The following is a 17,039-nucleotide window of genomic DNA, read 5'->3' on the forward strand; positions in this document are numbered from 1 at the left end:
AAAGGAGACTGCTGCCACCAGCTCTGCCTCCCATGAGCCTATGTAGGCAACCTACAGTTTTTGGTCTACATCATTGTGAGTAACAACAGTTAAAAGCAGAGTAATGCAGAAACATTACAGGTTTGTTCACAGGAGCCTTGCTGTGTTTCAGTGATGAAACAGTAATTATTTTAGGAGCTGAGCTCAGATGGAGACGCATCGGCAGAAGCAGACACACATGTCTTGGGCCACGTATTTCTCTTCTGTAAGCAGCAACTCACATCTCAGTAGTGCAATACACCCTGGCTTGATGCACAATAATTCAGAATTAATTCTCTCTTCAGCTGCAAGGAAGATGTTCCCATTCACTCACAGCTTCATTACAGTGGAAAAGCTCCTGACATACTAGTAAAGGTGTAAGCAATGATTATACCACATTATGAGGTCTCTCATTGCCATTTCCAGTGAACAACGCACCTCTACAAATATCCTCTTGGATAGAAACAACATTTACCCTGTCTTCCACTTCAGTGCATCTAAACAGTTTTAAATGTTGGTAAATAAAGTGCTATTTTAACTCTCAGAGTTTTAGCTGGACATTAAAAGATAAAAACATGTAACCGGTTAAATAAATAACTGCTCCATAGATAAAAAGTGCTACATAGCTGATTGGCTAAGCTGAACTAACCAAGCCCCTAGTAATGTAATTACATGCAAGATATCCTTCACTCTTAAACCAGCTGCCAACAGTTAGGAGAATTTCAGAATTATTTACTGATAATACAGAAGTTTATATTGCTCGGACATTTCAAATTGGACCTTTAGGTAACTCCAACCTATTTTTCATTAAGAAAATGCACCACCAGTTTAGGGAAGAACCCACAGTGCTACAGAAGGCGCAGAACAGGTCAGCTCAGTCTGACAGTCAAAGACTAAAAGGCAGCTGCAGTTTTGACCTAAGGAGAAAGCATTAAAGAAGAGGTGAAAGTCAGGCTTTCAGTGGAATAACAACAGCTGATGGACAGAGTGCACACTAGGACAGGCTTTGCCAGCTGGGGGTTTAATTTTTTGGAACTGAAAAAAAAGCAAACCAAGAAACCACAAAGCTTGACAACTGCTTTACGTGCCAGCATTAGAGTCCAAGTGGCCTGTGGATGATCAAACATGGCCTTTCTTGATGTCACACTCATTCTCTTTACCTCCCTGCTGGCTGATTTACAGCTTGTGGCTGGCATCCGTTTCAAGGAAAGCTATTTGTCACTTCCTTTGTCCATGGCAAAGACCTCTCTGTAACACAGTAACCTTCAAAATCCACTCTGTCAGCTGATTGACTCAATCTGAAATCTACCTATGCCACCAGCCTGAAAACCCTCCTGTAGACACTGCAGATTTGCCTGATAAGCCCTGTCAAAATTCACTTGGCAGTCTGGGAGGTTACTGCCACAGCCCCTTGCCTTGACTCTTGGCCAAAACCCCTGACATTACATGTGAAAAATCACATTAGAAAATCATCAGATGTACAAACCCCAGCATTTTATCTTACATTGTCAAGAAAGTTGAAACTGATGGTAATTTATGCCATTTCAAATCTTCTTCTAAAAGAGCAACATTTACTGTTTGCAGGCGAGATCACACCTACACTCCCCAGCCAAACCTTATGTTGGGCACACTGGCTACTTTTCATCACATTATTTCAGGAACATGTTCCAGCACTAGTTCTTGAAAGGGGATACAGAATGCCATGAAGGGCATAGGGTTTTCCCACATACCATCTTGCTTGCCCATTTAGAATTTGCCATGATCCTATACAGAGAATAGGTTGCACAACGTATATGACTGCTCTAACTTAAAGAGAAAACATCAGAGATGGGAGGAATAAGGAATATTACAACGCGAAGTAATGGCTGCAGATAATTTCGAAGGGATTGCTCCTTTTTTGTTCCATTTTCCACCTGCCCAGAGCTCACCCAGGTTTATTTTGCAGTCCTGTTGCCAGTGACTGTCTACAGTGGATTCTCTGAGTAAAAAGAGTGCAAAATCCATTCCATCTGATACCACTCCTGACTTATTTGAACAGTGTCCCAAGCATATAGTCCCAGGACTTCCTTTCTGGACATCATTAACTCTGTTAATAATATCTCATATACCCTCATGGGTATAAAGGATTTTCTTTCTTCTTCTTTTTCTATTATTTTAACATAGATTATGGTTTACATTCAGGCCTATCAAATGACGACACAGTTACCTATCAGAAATGATGAAACAGACTGATACCAAATTTTCCTCATCAATTCTTTGGCCTGTAATTTGAGAATACCTGACAGTAAGAATAAATAATGCTTACAAAAAAATTCCATCCTTCCTTTGCTGCAGGAAAAGAGTTAAAAAGGTTTGGAATAAGTAAATCTAGGGATAAGTGTAAATATGAAGATGTCTTTACAGGTTGTTTGAAAGTCTCCATGGTAATTAATAATGTGTGGTTCAACATTAGACAGCCCTCAGGACAAAACTAAATAGATTACTAAAGCTATTAAAGATCCACAAATCTTGTAGGTAACTAACAGTTCTTTTAGTTGAGCTCTTAATAAAAAGCAGAAGTTTTTGATTATTGTATTTTCCATTTGGATTTATGCTGGTTTTTTTTTTAATTACAGGTGCAAGTTGAGCTCCAAATGCTGTGATTATAATTTGCATGTCAGATCTACTAAATTGTTGTTATCCCTGATCCATATTGGACAGCAGAGCCACCCCACAACATGTGTCATCAGCAATATGAGCAGCAGTAGAGAAGCTGCCAGGTTTACTGAACATCTTCGGAGACTGTAATTCAAATATGTGGAACCCCCCCCGATAACAAATCTGTATTACTTCCATATCCCATTCAAGGTACCATATAACTAAAAAGTAGGTAAGCTAACTGCATAGCTGGATGAGTTAATCCTACATTTGTGTCTTTTAATTTCCTACCTTTCTACTCTTATTGACCATCTTCCATGGTGGGTTTTTTCTTCTGGTGGAAATCACATGAATAAATTTTACACAGTTCAAAGTTATAGTTCCCCAAGCAGCTATAGTGTGACCACACTATTCATATATAGCAAGGTGTTAACAGCATACACAGCAATACGAAATACTACTGACATGGAAGACAGCCAAGCTACAGCTATGCAGGACCCATAATTTTCCACATCCTGCCCACTGACTGTTAAGTAAGCTTATTGTCTTCCACCTGGAACCACCCAGCTCTGAATCACAGCAATTCCAGAAATTCATACCACTTCAGTGCTAGGTGAGGAGGGTCATCACCACTTTTTCTCTACTGCAAAAGCAAACAGCTAATACTCCCCCAAATCAGTCTCTGAATCTACCTCCCAGTACATTCACAGTGAGTTTCAAGTTGTTAAACTAGAGCCCCAGCCAAAATCAGTGAGGACCCTAGCGGCCTGTGTAGGGTATACCCAGACTTTTTGCAAAAATCTTACCAGTTTCATACTTGACATGATGCTCAGGTGAGCAAATGCCCATTGAAAGTCCACCCTCTTTCAGATTAGTCTACAGGGATGAAACCTGAAGCAAACAAGTATAGAAGTTTGATCCTATAAACACATGAAGCTCATCTAACCTCAGGACTATGAATACTGTAAATGAACCCTTATGAATTTTAGCAATACCATGTTATGTTGTAAAACTATGGCATGACACAGTAAAAACACAGCAATGAAGTTCAAATACAGCAATTATATTCCAAATATATATATATGATGTGAAGTACTTCAAACCAATCTGATGTCTGCTTCACGACTATGGACTTCTCCAGTACAGCAACACATTTTATAGTTTAGGTAGGTGTTTTTCCTACTATCTCAGGCTGTTTCAATGTGTCTCAAAAATAGTCTTTTTCTAAACAGCTGTAATTTAACTGTCAGTACTCTTTTTAATCTTTCTTCATCAAGAAAAACTATAATTACAGTTCTTCCCTTATGAGCTTTTCCAAGAAATCCTGACATTGCTAACTTTTTTACATGCACTTCTTGACATGTATATTTGGTTGTCTTCTGCTGATTGACTCACTCCCCAGCAATACACTCTTCACTGACCTTTGGAGCAGGGACTATTCTCTTTGATACCATTTGCTGATGTTACATGCTCCCATTCAGGACATTGTCACTGCTGATGCCATTGTCACAAGTACTTCTTCATGTTCCTGGGTATGCACAGGGGCCCTCAGCAATTTCTTGCTGAGTTGCTATACCCTGATTCTGAGCTGCATAAATCAGAACAAGGAGCTCATGATCTCCATACAGTACGTGATAGACAGATACAACTGATTAGATTTTAAATTTGTTTTTAAAGATAAAATTGTTACAAACTGATTTTCTGTTAAACTTTCAATTTGCATAAACTCTGTGAGATGCTCTGGATTGAAGCAAGGTGTAGACCGAGAATGTGAAGCTGAGCGAAGAATAGCCTTATACCTGAGCATTACCTTCAAATAGTGCATTTCAAACCACTAATGCTGTATCCAGTTTCAGCTTTGCAGTAATTTATTAGTCCTACTGCCATAACACTACCACATATCATCCTGTGTGTTACCATTATAACAGGATTATCACAGCTCTCATTAACTCACCATCCAGCTTCTCAGATCCTCATGTGATTTCTTAATGCCCCTATGCAGCAGAAACGCACAGTTTCTAAATCTCACCTATGGATAACAGGTACTCCCCTGCACTGGGGATTTCAAGGACTCCCAAATATAACAAATGCAAAGTCACAGCACTGACCCACAGCCAGCTGGCATAAACAGTCTTGGGGTACCTACAGACACAGATACATGACCTGTCCTATTTCCACAGAGATTACATCACTGTGAAACCAGCCCACCAACCAACTGGAAAGGAGGAAAAGCTGTAAATAGTTAATCAAAGCTGTATGTTTAGATGCCTGATACTAAAAATACAGCCTGTTCGCTTGGGGAACCAGACTGCTTCCCTACCAGAGTTGGACATTAGTGGTTCAAAGAAACAGGAAGGGAGAGAGAAAAATAATAGAAACACATGCCTTCTCCAGAGAAGGCCATTTCCTCAATATTTAATTCACAACTCAAAAAGAACATATGGTGTGATGCCAAATTCTGGGCAACACAGCTGTAGCCAAGGACAGCCTCTCACTGTATTCACTGATATCAACTCTCCATAAATACATAAATACGTAAGCTGGCACGCACTCAAGAATACTTGAGGCCAGAGCTCAGGACTTGGTTTTCTAAATGACAGATAACTGTCCCAATTCTCATTTGTTATTTGGGGCTGGAACCCACATGTGTCCCTAGAAAAAGAGCATAAGCATTCCTCAGTGTAAGGAGATAATCTTGTGAATAATTAAAATATATTTATTCAAACACTGTTGCATCAATTTAATCTTTCACAGGATGACAGTGTGTATGTGGAAACCCACATGAGACTTTTCTTATAGGGAAGCATGTTGCCTTTATTATGTGAATTCTGCAAACTGAGGCTTATACTCTGCTTTAAAATTATGGATTAAAAATTCAGCTATGCAAGAGAGAATCCTGACATCACTTAACATTCACAGGAATTTAACTTTAAGGAGGCTTTTCCCAACAAGGCTGACTGCTTGTGCCCATCTCTTTGCTCATGTTTATTGGTACAGCAGTAACACTGAGCACAGACTAGATGGAGACGTATGCCTCTGCCTAAGAAAACTGCACACCAGGCACTGCGGCCGCAGCGTGCGGACTTCGCAATTGAAGTGTAAGTTGACAGAGAAGGTGTAGGTAGAAAAATCAGGGTGATGACTAAATCTGGAGAGCAAGCAGCAGTCACAGACCATCAGCTGCTCACCTCCATCATGAAACAGCCTGCAAGCACTATTTGAGAGACAAGATGTAAAGAAAGATCCCTTGCTGTTACTGCACTTTGTTTGATTTGGACAGAAAGTTGCTCTGCTGCAGCTAAGCCCTTTCCCTTCAGGGTGAGACTACCTTTGCCTGCCTGCACTGTTCAGCCATGCATCTGACCAGCTGGCACATCAGCTGATGGGCACCCGAGGCATGTCAAACCACTGCTACCCTTGCTCTGCCTAGACAAGAGGATGCTCACTCCAGAAGGACTGAAATACCGCCAGTGACAAACTCCCATCCATTTTAAAGCCAGCTGTAGACCAGAAGCCAGCCCTCTGTTCCATAAAAAGGTCTGCTGAAATAAAAGAAATTAACAAAAAGAAAATAAAAGTAAATTAACAACCAATATCCAAGATTTACTTCAAAAAGGCTGCCAATTTCAGGGAGTTAAGGGATTTTGTCAGTAAAGGTTATTTTCTTCCTAAGGAAAGAAAACTAACCACAAACCGCCTCTTCTCTCTTCTATCTCATCATCATTCTTCATGCTCTCTTCCTTGTTTTTTTTAACACCCTATTCTTGAAAGACTGGTAGATTTACTCACTGTCATCTGGCTGGGGCAGCCACAAGTTGTTCTTTTGTCTCAAGGGCGAATTGAAACAGAAACCTATTCAGTCCCAGGGTGCAGCAGAGCTGTGCTGTGAAGTGCCAGCTAAAATGCGACAGGGCACAGCGACAACTAAGATGCAAGAGAGCATGGAGGAACCCTTCCACCCCACTGCCTGTGAGAGCTGCTCATTCTTTGTTTGTTTATTGCTTGCAACACTCTCCTATGGTTATCCAGAAAACAGCTTTAAAACCCTAGTGCCTGTTGCCAACAGGCCACGAAGAAAACTTTCAACATACAGCCAAAACTCATTCCTTTCAATAAACACAAACACGAGAATCGCCACTTCAGCAGATTTAGAGCCTTACCCACAGTCAGCTCACATCAAGGGGCTCTTACTGTTGCTGATTTGCATGAACTTTGGACCAAACCCACAGCCTGACATCACTGGGTCTCAGACGCCCCCCAGACCTTCAATGGCACAGCCAAAGCAGGAGGGGGATGAGCTGAAAACTGCTCTGCTCCAGGAATGGGGAGCACTTCTGGGACCGGGTTTTCTCCCCACAAACCTGTGTGGGATTTATTCCTGACTCTATCCAACATGCTCACTGATGCCTTCTGCAAGTTAGTACCAGCCACCTCCCTTCTGGGGTTTTGGTTCCTGTATTACCTTTTAATATTCGTCTCAAAGGAGTGCAATCAATGTAGCTAAGGAGCAGCACTGTTTTGTACCAGAAATGAACTACCTACAGAATAATAATTTAGAAGAAATTTTCCTTTATTTGTTTACTTTACACACATACTATTCACCTACATAATTTAGCTCTAAAAAGCTCCAGGCCACCTATCAAGGACAAGGACAGACTCAAAGAGTGCACTAATGTGCTCCTGAGGTTAAGGTGAAATTCACCTCCACACGTTCATAATACACTCTAACTCCAGATAAATGACCTGTGCAAAGGATCTCTAGCACTCAGCACTGTATTATCATTGCTTACTTAAGATACTGAACAGATCCTAACTATAAAAGGTATTGCTGTCATTTAAAGTTAACCATTATACATTTTTAGGATTTCTAACAATGTGGTCATTCATGTGATAAGTTACAAAACTATGTTCAGAAATCATACTTCTAGTCACAGTGGTGAAACACAAGAGAGAGTAAAGAAGTTACTCTTTGCAGCTGAACACACACAGAAATGAAAACATGCTTGTTTTAAATAGATTTTTCTAAGTACCCCGTTGGTAGTCTGATCATAACCTGTTACACAGTTGTAATGAATACTTACATTTTAAGTGAGCACTATGCAGCCGTTGGGGCATTTTAATTGCAGATAAACAACTCGTAATAAAAAAAAAATCCCAGTCCTTTCATCAGACATTAAGTTTTAAATGTCAGTGAGCAAGTTTGTTTTCCAAGCAAGAACGTATTTCAGTTTTCGGGATGACAGAGTCACTCGTCTGAAAAAATCAGTTCCACTTGCTAAAATAAGCTAACTGGTTTAAATAAATGCAGAGCTAGGAAAAACAGGAAGGATATTTTTTGTTAAATGTTTATCCTTGTACAATATGCAATTGTTTTCTAACATTATCACTAAACCACAAAAATCACAGAAATATTTGTTTCTATACCAAAAATCCTCAAGATTACATCAGATCTCATGCAAAACTCAAGAGAAAACTCACATGTTCAAACCAAATTTACCTGTGCTACACAAGCTGGTGAATAAAAAGAATGAGGGTGGGCTGATGAAATCTTTGATGGGGTAAAAAGCCACCTGATGATAGGACCATCATATTTCAGCTTTGCAGCAGGCTAGCAAAGGCTACCCAGAGGATCTATTGCTTTAAATGCAGTCTTAAGGGCTGGATAAACATGGATGATTTAGGCACAGCCAAAAGTAGTGCTTCATTCAAAAGTATGCTCAGAGCTGGGATTAGTCATCTAAGCTCCTTATACAGTACCAGGCAAAAATCAGACACACAAAACCAGGATTCATAAGCAACAGCACCCCTCCTCACCCTTGCCAGTAGAGGACGTAGAGAACGAGGGATGGATGTGACCCAGTAACTCTCACACAGGCAGGTAAGGAACTCCCCACTACATGCAGATGCAGTCAAGTCTTTACAGCGAGAGCCAGTCCTTTCAAATCCCCTACCCCTTTCATCTAAAAGCCCCAGGGCTATGACTGCTGTACTAGCATGAGACAAATTCAGGATCAAATCCCTGCTTTCACGGAATCTGAGCTCCACCCTTCCCCTGCCCTGTCTGCAGGGCATCCTGGGGTGCACACACCTCAGAGCTGAAACCCAGGTGCTGGGGGAGAGGGATGACCTGCCAACACCTGGGGTACCTCTGGGCTATATCATTTGCCAGAAGAGCCCACCTGAGGCTGAGGTTGCCATGACAAATGATCCTTCTGGGGTAAATGGGCATACGAACCTGAAAACCTTAATGGCATGGAACTAACTTGAAAACCTTAATGGCATGGAACTAATGCCAACCCTGACGCTGCTATTAATCTTGCTTCCATTCCAAATAATTTAAAAATGAATAACTTTGTTATTTTCTTTCAGATACTGGATATCTGATGAAAGATGTTCAGCTGGCTTATTAATCATACCTTCACTGGCATACCTGTGAGGATCCCACTAGGACAGGAAAGGAGAGGTACAGCATCTATCTCTGACGATATTTATATGTGCCTGTCAGCAGGCAGTAATGCTCCAGCTACACACATGGAATGTATCCTCCCACTCTCCAGCAGCAGCACGGTAGTTAACAACTCAAAATTTGAGGGTTTTACAGCCCCTACAAAAGGCTAAACCCTCACCCTAGCTTCTTGATTCCTTATTGACTGTCTGATCCCTGAGATCCTGCTTGATTTTTCTTTCTAAGGTATTTTGAGTCTGCAGTCTGGCGGGCTAACTGGAAGCAATGTACAAATGTGTGTCCCATCAAATGTAAATGTCCTCCTGCCTACTGAATGCCTCCTTGTTCCCAGCCGCCAATTGAAGGGTACCCAGAGCTCCTCACCTACCCTCCTCCCATTGTCCCACGCCCCTTTCTCATGCCCCTCTTACCCATTTGCTCTGGGACATACACAGTCCTTGTCTTTTCAATCTGCCTTGATAAATTAGTTCTTAGAGTGGACTAAACCTTCTGATTTTAGACTCAGGCTTCTTTTCCTAATGAAAAAATACCTACTAAAGAGAGAAGGAAAGTCAGGAGTATCCTCCTGTGGGTTCCTATGGCTCCTTGTGTGCACAAGAACACCGTTGCCTTTATTCACTCAGCACATCCTCATTGGCTGACTACATTAACCCCTCTGCATCAGAGGCACTACTAAATATCCACTGGAAAAAAATCAGAGCTGGCAGTGCAGTACACCGATCTTCTCTCACTGCCCAGGTGGAGCATGTCTGAGCCCTGCTGCCTGCCTTTGCTCTGCCTATGCTCATACACCTGGGTGATCTGACTCACCCGCCGGGTCAGTGTGCCCTCCTGTTAAAAGGTTTGTCCCTCTGGAGGGTGAGTTAGAACTACATTCAGGTTGTTGAATGTCCCAGCACTCAGCCATAAGAAATGCATGTGCCGACACAGCAAGAGATCACAGGCTTGAGGTGTTACTGATTGCCACCTACACTTTCTTTCAGGAAGACTTGTCATCTGAATGTCATAAAGTTAACACCTTGCACTGTTGTCATTCAGGATTGCTTTCACCATATCAATAGCTCAAATGAGCACAGGAAGCTTCTCTGAACCACCTCAGTGTAGGAACTGCCCCTGTGGAGGCAACACCTCTTCTGCTTTGGAGCATTTCTGGCCTTGAAGAACTGTCCTTCCTTTATGCCTCTAAAGAAAATAAAAAGTGTCTCCTACCCCCCAACACCTGCCACCCTCCTAATCAAACTCTCTGACTGAACTGCTTGGCTCAGCCAGATTTCAAACAATTGATATAGTGTATGTCACATTTGCTAGTAGCCACGGTTAATAAGCTATAGCTACCATCTGGGAACAATTGCAAGGTCAAGCAAGAGAACAAGCTTTGATCTCCAAACCCTAGAAAATAGGCAGAAAGTCCTGGACCATAAAGACAATGTCTAGGATTGTCCTGAGGATGAGTTATTTGACAACTTGGCAAAGTGACTATTCCCTTACTTAACTTGACAATGAAACTAACTTTCGAGTGTCCTGAAAGTGAACTACCTTCATCATAATACTAAAGCACACACCCACAGGTCTAAAAGACCCCTGCCCAGGTTAAGACCCTTCCCCTGAGCATGCACAGTATTAGAAGCATTAGGTATGCCATATTATAATTCTATGTTAATCACTAACCAATCAGTACCTAACAAGTGTGTTATGGAAAAGTACTAACCTCTCATTTTTGTGTATAAAAGGAGCATGAAAACCTGCTTTTGGTGTGCTTGATTTGTGGAAAAGTCCATTGAGCACCCAAGCCTGAATAAATACAGTATCTCTCCTGAGCGAGGCATGATCAGTTTACTGCATGTCAAGCATGAATTCACTTTTCAGGTAACACAATGAACTATTAACCCAGTCTGTGTTACTGCAGCATGAGGCTACCAGCACAGGTGAGCCTTGGCAGCACCTGCAGTGCTGAGGCTGGAGCATCCCATCCACCATCTGGCAGGCACACTACTCCCATGAGAAAACAGCTTCCATCTGCCTGCCCAGGACCCTGTTGCTAGCTGCAACAGCATCCTGACATGAGACAGGCTCACCCAAACCTCCTGCTTCATGCCTTGTTGAGCTAAGGGTATTTTCCAGTTAAAAAGGAAAGTTTCAACTGAGTGTTATTTTCATAAGCTACTCAGGGAACAAGGCTTGTAGGAGAACGTATTAGCTGCCAGAAATTTATTTAGAAAAGGCCTTTCATTTTTTAAGTGTCATTTTGTGCAAAATGACATACGTAATCTTTCCTTGCCTTCATGCAAACATCTCAGAGCCAAAACTGAAGACCACTTAATGCCAGTATAAAAAATCCTACAAATTTACATAATAACAAGACCTCAACGGGACAAATTAGCTTTTGGATCATTAGCAACGCAATCGCAATGCAACGCAATCGCAAACGAAGAGACATTAAAAACTAAAAGAGGTCATGAACTTTGTTGGAAGACATATTTTTCATGCTTTATTAGTGGAAAATAAGGTGTATTTCTAGCAAGCACTTCAAAGGGAGAGTGCCTTGCCCATAAATGTCTGAGTGTCTGTTTAGTAAAGTGGAATGTGAATATCTGTGAAACCCAAGTAAAAACATGGGGCTATGGAAAATATACAACATATACATGAAGATCAACTCTAAACTTTTACATTCCCAAAGAGTTCAGATGTTACTATTTTCAGATAATACTTACAGTTTTATACTATCTCTTCCATAGTTTAAGACAGCTTCAAAAATATGCTTTGACAGTCTAGAAAAACTAAACAGAAATCCACTGGTGGAGAGAAGAATAATTTCTTTCTTTTACTGTCTTTTATGACATCTGTTAATGGCAAATAACATAATATTACACTGCAGTTTTGCCTGAGACCCCAACATGGAAGACACTAGTCTTTCATATCACTTGAGAAACCATTAACTTCAGCAAAAAGTGTCTGCTGTATTCACCAAATGTAGCAGTCCAGAGTTCAATACTGCTCTTACAGAAATTAAAAAACTCTCATTAATTCCAAGAGGTGAAGGGCTGGTCGTGAAAATCCTAAATATGTTTTACTAATAGAATTCATCTTGTTAGTAAGATGGCATGTGAACCCGTTTTTTCCGGCTGCTGAAAGCAGCTTGTGGTTTGCTTTTATTCTTTCAAACACAATTAGCAAAGCACTCCAGCAGCTGAATAGACCTATTCATTTGAACAAATTATTCCCTGGCAGGGTTTTTTCGAGAAAAAAATCTCCCCAAAACTCTCCTCCATCCTGGTGTAGTCAGAAGAGACACAAAAGCCCGCCTGTCATTAATCTTGCCTGCCTGTGCCTGAAAAAAGACAAGTGGGACATACACTGCTGAATACATTACATTTTCAGCGTCTCTCCCAGTGACATGACTGAACTACTCACTTCTCCCAACCCTTATCTTAGCTGCTGTACAATCCTAATTAAAAGGCTGACGTAAGGAATACACACAGGGAAGAGTCTGGCATGGCTGTTATGGATGAGACGATAAACTTTAAGAGCACAGCTACCTCCCACGTAGCTTTTATAGTTAACTGTTGGAGCTCGAACAGTTGCTTTTATATGAACCACTTCTCATTTCAGAGGGCTGAAAATGTTAAAATAAAACAGACTTGCCCTTTCTAATAGGTAGTGGCATCTCACTGATCTAATTGATCTATGTAGTTCATTCTTTCACTGAGATAACTTTACAGGCAAATTGGGCTCCAGTTCCCTTCTCCTGCTGCTCATTTTTGGTGTGAAAAGGGCTGCGGATAGGGTAAAACCCACGCATCCACCTTGTGAACAATGCTGTCATGTAGTTGACACAGCAGAAATATTTGTTTAATTACTTACATTTTCAGCTTTTAAATGAGAAGAAAAAACAAGCCATGGGTGGTCTGTAACCTCAGAAGAGCAAATATCCTGGGCTGTAAAATCGCTGCAGCTCAGAATACTGGGCTGGACATAAAAAAACCATTTATTGAATCCTAGGCCTGAGTCAGGAACAGAAGGTGCATTAAGAGCTTCCCAACTGCAGCCTACCACCAATTCATTAAGTGTTCGGCATTATTTAATAAAAATGGCTTGTGCATATACTTTAACTAAAATGCTATTTATACATAAACCTTTTTAACTAGAGTAACTGTTGGGACTTATTCACACACCAATTCAGAGACAGTTTCAAATTCTTCTTTCAAGTAAATGCATGCAATTCTCAATGCTGTCTGCCTCACCTAGGCTATAGCAGAACTTGTTCTGTATTTTGCAATTAAACCAAGTATCTCAATTGGTTTATAAAGACTAGGACATGTTGTTGTCAAAGTCTTGGTAACACATTAACATTACAGAAGTGAGAAAACTGCTGTTATTTGTGTAATAACATGAAAGTAATTCTACCGTTCGTATGCCTGAACCTCAAATTTCAACAGATTTTTGAAAATTAAGTCCTCTTTTTGGGGCTATCTAATCAGAGAAGTCAGTCTCCTGGTAGGTGTGAAATAAAATGTTCAGGCTTTCTACAGAACTACAGAATGTTTCTTGAAAAAGAAAATCATGGCACTGCTGTATGCTGAAAGGAGAGCTGAGCAGATCTGATGCTTCAGTCCACAGTTCTTTGGGTTACATTAATGTGACAGTAACTGCTTATAGACTCTGAAAGTGGTGACCAAGCAAACTAATAATATTTGCTAATGGACTCAGGCAGCTGTTGCAATAGGACGTTGCAATGAGACACTGTAGACAGGGAGCATGACCATTTTTAGCCCCATCCTATGCAGCTAATACCTACCCAAATACTTCTAAAATGCTTTCTCAGAATATCTCTGCCATTCTTATTTTTGATGGTGTCTAGTTAAAAGGTGCTTAAGAAAGCTTCTTCCTTCACACACGAGATTCCTGGAGGAGTCAGAGAAATTGCATTTTCCATCCTTTCCTGCTCACCCACAAGGCACAGGTTCTTCCATCTACCCTATTTCCACAGCATAACACCCATGCAGAAACAACAGCAATTTCTGACTTCAGAAAGACATACCCAGAACATATTTTTCTCTTTTCTGTGTGATTTCACAGCTGGAGATGAAGATGGCCAACGCTCTTTGACCTGTTACTCCTCCAAGGGCCATATGTGTTCTCCATCTGGCAACTGGACAGCTGCTGCTTTAGGACTTTGCCCTTTCTGTCTACTTTATCTTTCCTTCTGTCATCTGCTTATTTTCCATTTTTATGGTATTCTTTTTTGGTAGATAATAATGCCTTTGGGATTAGTGCTGGCAAGAGGCCAGGACAAAATGGCAGCATTAATGACTTTTATTTGAGTTAGGGTCACTGAGAGACAATTTAGACCATGGACCTGGGGCCCCATTTTCCCATGACACTGAAAAAATCCACACAGAGAAGCAGAAAACTGAATGCTTCAAATCCAAACCTCCCTGAGTTCATCCTCTTGGGACACAGCAGAAAGGGATGAGGATTATATTTCAACACCCATAGACAGGACTTGAGATGGACTGCACCACCTACTATCTTCCCCCAGAGTTTCTGTTTGCAGGAGCAGAATGCAGAGAAAAATCCACCTCTGTGACCTCCCACCCACTCAGCTGAAGGCTCTCTCCCTCTCAAGCTTCCCTTGGATGACATAGCCTTGCTTAGTGCGTGCCCAGGACAAAATTGCCACTTTCTTCCCATGCTGCCAAAAGCACTGTTAATGAGGTGTCCACTACCCACATATCTTTCAGAGAAGAAGGAAGTGGCCCTCGATTTGGCTTTTTACTTTTCTCCGTTTTTTAATGGATTTTTTTTCCTAAACCTGAAGGCTGCCCCAAAATGTTTCTCCTCCGAACATGGCAGCAGGACAATCAGTTAAGGGGACATGAAACATCTCTTTCCCACTGTCTAAAGTGGGGAAATGTAAAATTCATCATAAATGATGAAAAGCAAACTAGATAGACACTTAAAATTCACACACTGTCAATGAAGTAAAGCAGCTAATGTTTTTAGCTATGCTCAACCCGAGACTACCCCTCTTAAAGATGTCTTACTTTCCCCTTGGGTTAGGAGGCTGTGAGAAAGCAGACTGGGGGCGGGTGGGGGGGTGGGTGTCTGCTGAGATCTGTGTAAGTTAAGCATCCATGTAATATCAGAACACTGCATTTGGAATCAAACCTCCTTTCCCCATAGTCATGATCTGTAGCTCCTCCACAGGGAGCCCAGACCCCTACAGCCTCCACCATGAGCTTCCCGTGAGTCAAGGATTGATGTTTCAGATGTCAGGAAGCTGCGGTAGGTGTACATAGATCACAGGTCCTTCCTTTGTCCCAACAAAAGGAGATTAGGAAGGGTGCAGAAAGCCAGGTGGGAAAGGAAGAGCAGGAAGAGGAGGGGAGGCAGCAGTAGCAGCAGGAGGGGCCCACTGTCTGGCCCTAGCAAAAACTGACCTTTTTGGGTGAGGGAGAAGATGAAAAGCTCTGGATGACAGGTAGGAATGGGATACAGGGAGAGGCAGCCCTCAGAGCCAGGCAGAAGGTGGTAAAGGATGAGGCGGTAGGGAGCCAGGCACCACGCAGATGCCCTGGGACAGCCAGGAGCACTGCCAGGACGGATGGCTGACTGCACAAGCAACCATGGAGTGAGGAAAGAGAAAAGAGGACTTCTGTCAGTGGGTATGCAGCTGCGCAAGTAGTCTCCCCAACAAGTACATTAGCCTGCAGAACCTTCCCCCTGCTAGCATGGGGATGTGCTCTCTCATGGGTCCACTTCTACCCGACCATAACAGGGTTTGCATCTATCCAGTGTCTATCAACACTGAACTTCATAGGGTTTGCAGTCGGTCCCCATCCTGAAGAACAGCAAAGCACTCCCTTGCCTGCCCCCAAACCACCCACAGAGAGCATCCTGAGCTCTCAGCAGTTTTAACATTTTTCTCATCTGGGGAAATGTCACACTGCCCAGACTAGAAGAGACACAAAACTGTGGATGCCTGGATCTTTAATATACAAAATCAGATTTCTCACCAACGACAACCATAAGCACACGGCAGATTTTCAAGGTATGTAGCTTGCTAAGTGACACCTGTAAAAGGGCCCTTAGAGGCAAAAGGGAGTAACAGAAAAAACTGTAATCCCATGCCTTCTTCAAAACTCATTTAGCAGGTTCTTCAGAGAGTAGCACCTTGAACTCGGCAGTTGTGGTTTTCTCCACTAACCCAAGGCAAAGAATACCAACAAAAGACTATTTCTGCGTGCCTAGACTGTGAAAGTTTCATAGGAAAAATACAAGCCACTGATGCGATTCAAGTATTCAAGATTTAAGTAAAAGATTTAAATAAAATATATTCAAGTTCTAAGAAGCACACATTTTCTTAAGCCAGCTGAGGTTATACAATGAACTGCAGGAAAGGTCATTTATTAACATTCAAGTGCATCAGTTTGTGCTCAGACTAAAGATGATGCGTCCATCTGTGAGGGACACAATGCTTAAAGCAAAGAGATGTGGTAGATGCCTAAGTAGGAGCTGGCAAGGTTGCGTTGCTTTCTTGAGTTTCAGGCATCAATTTCTAGGTCTCATTTCCTACAGCTAAAGACTGACCAAATTCTCTTCAAGCCTCTTTTCTTTATAAGAGTATTTAAAAAATTTACTCTCCATCACGGGGAAGGCTGACTGTCTGGGAAGTATATGTATCAGCATGTAGAAATCCCTATAGGTATGTGCTATACATTCTTGCTTTCACAGAAGACTTTTCTATGGAAATGCCTAATAAACTAGCTTAGCAGTAGCTCAAAAGCAATTTTCAGAGGCATCTTCCTCCTACATTTGGAGGTTAAAAACTGACATACTTTCCCACATCCATCTCTGGACAGTGGCACTCCCCTAGGCTTAAAACAACTCACAAGGACTATACTGATATTTTAGACAG

At 41.7% G+C, this 17,039-nt stretch overlaps 1 protein-coding gene across 4 annotated transcripts in view; it reads right to left on the bottom strand.

Moving 5' to 3' along the window:
* The window catches only part of NPR3 (natriuretic peptide receptor 3), a 50,105-nt gene that overhangs the window by 21,231 nt on the left and 11,835 nt on the right, over nucleotides 1–17,039 (bottom strand). The gene's annotated exons all lie outside the window — the stretch shown is intronic.

This window comes from Athene noctua, chromosome Z (genome assembly GCF_965140245.1).
Source record: "Athene noctua chromosome Z, bAthNoc1.hap1.1, whole genome shotgun sequence".
NCBI classification, from domain to species: Eukaryota; Metazoa; Chordata; class Aves; order Strigiformes; family Strigidae; genus Athene; species Athene noctua.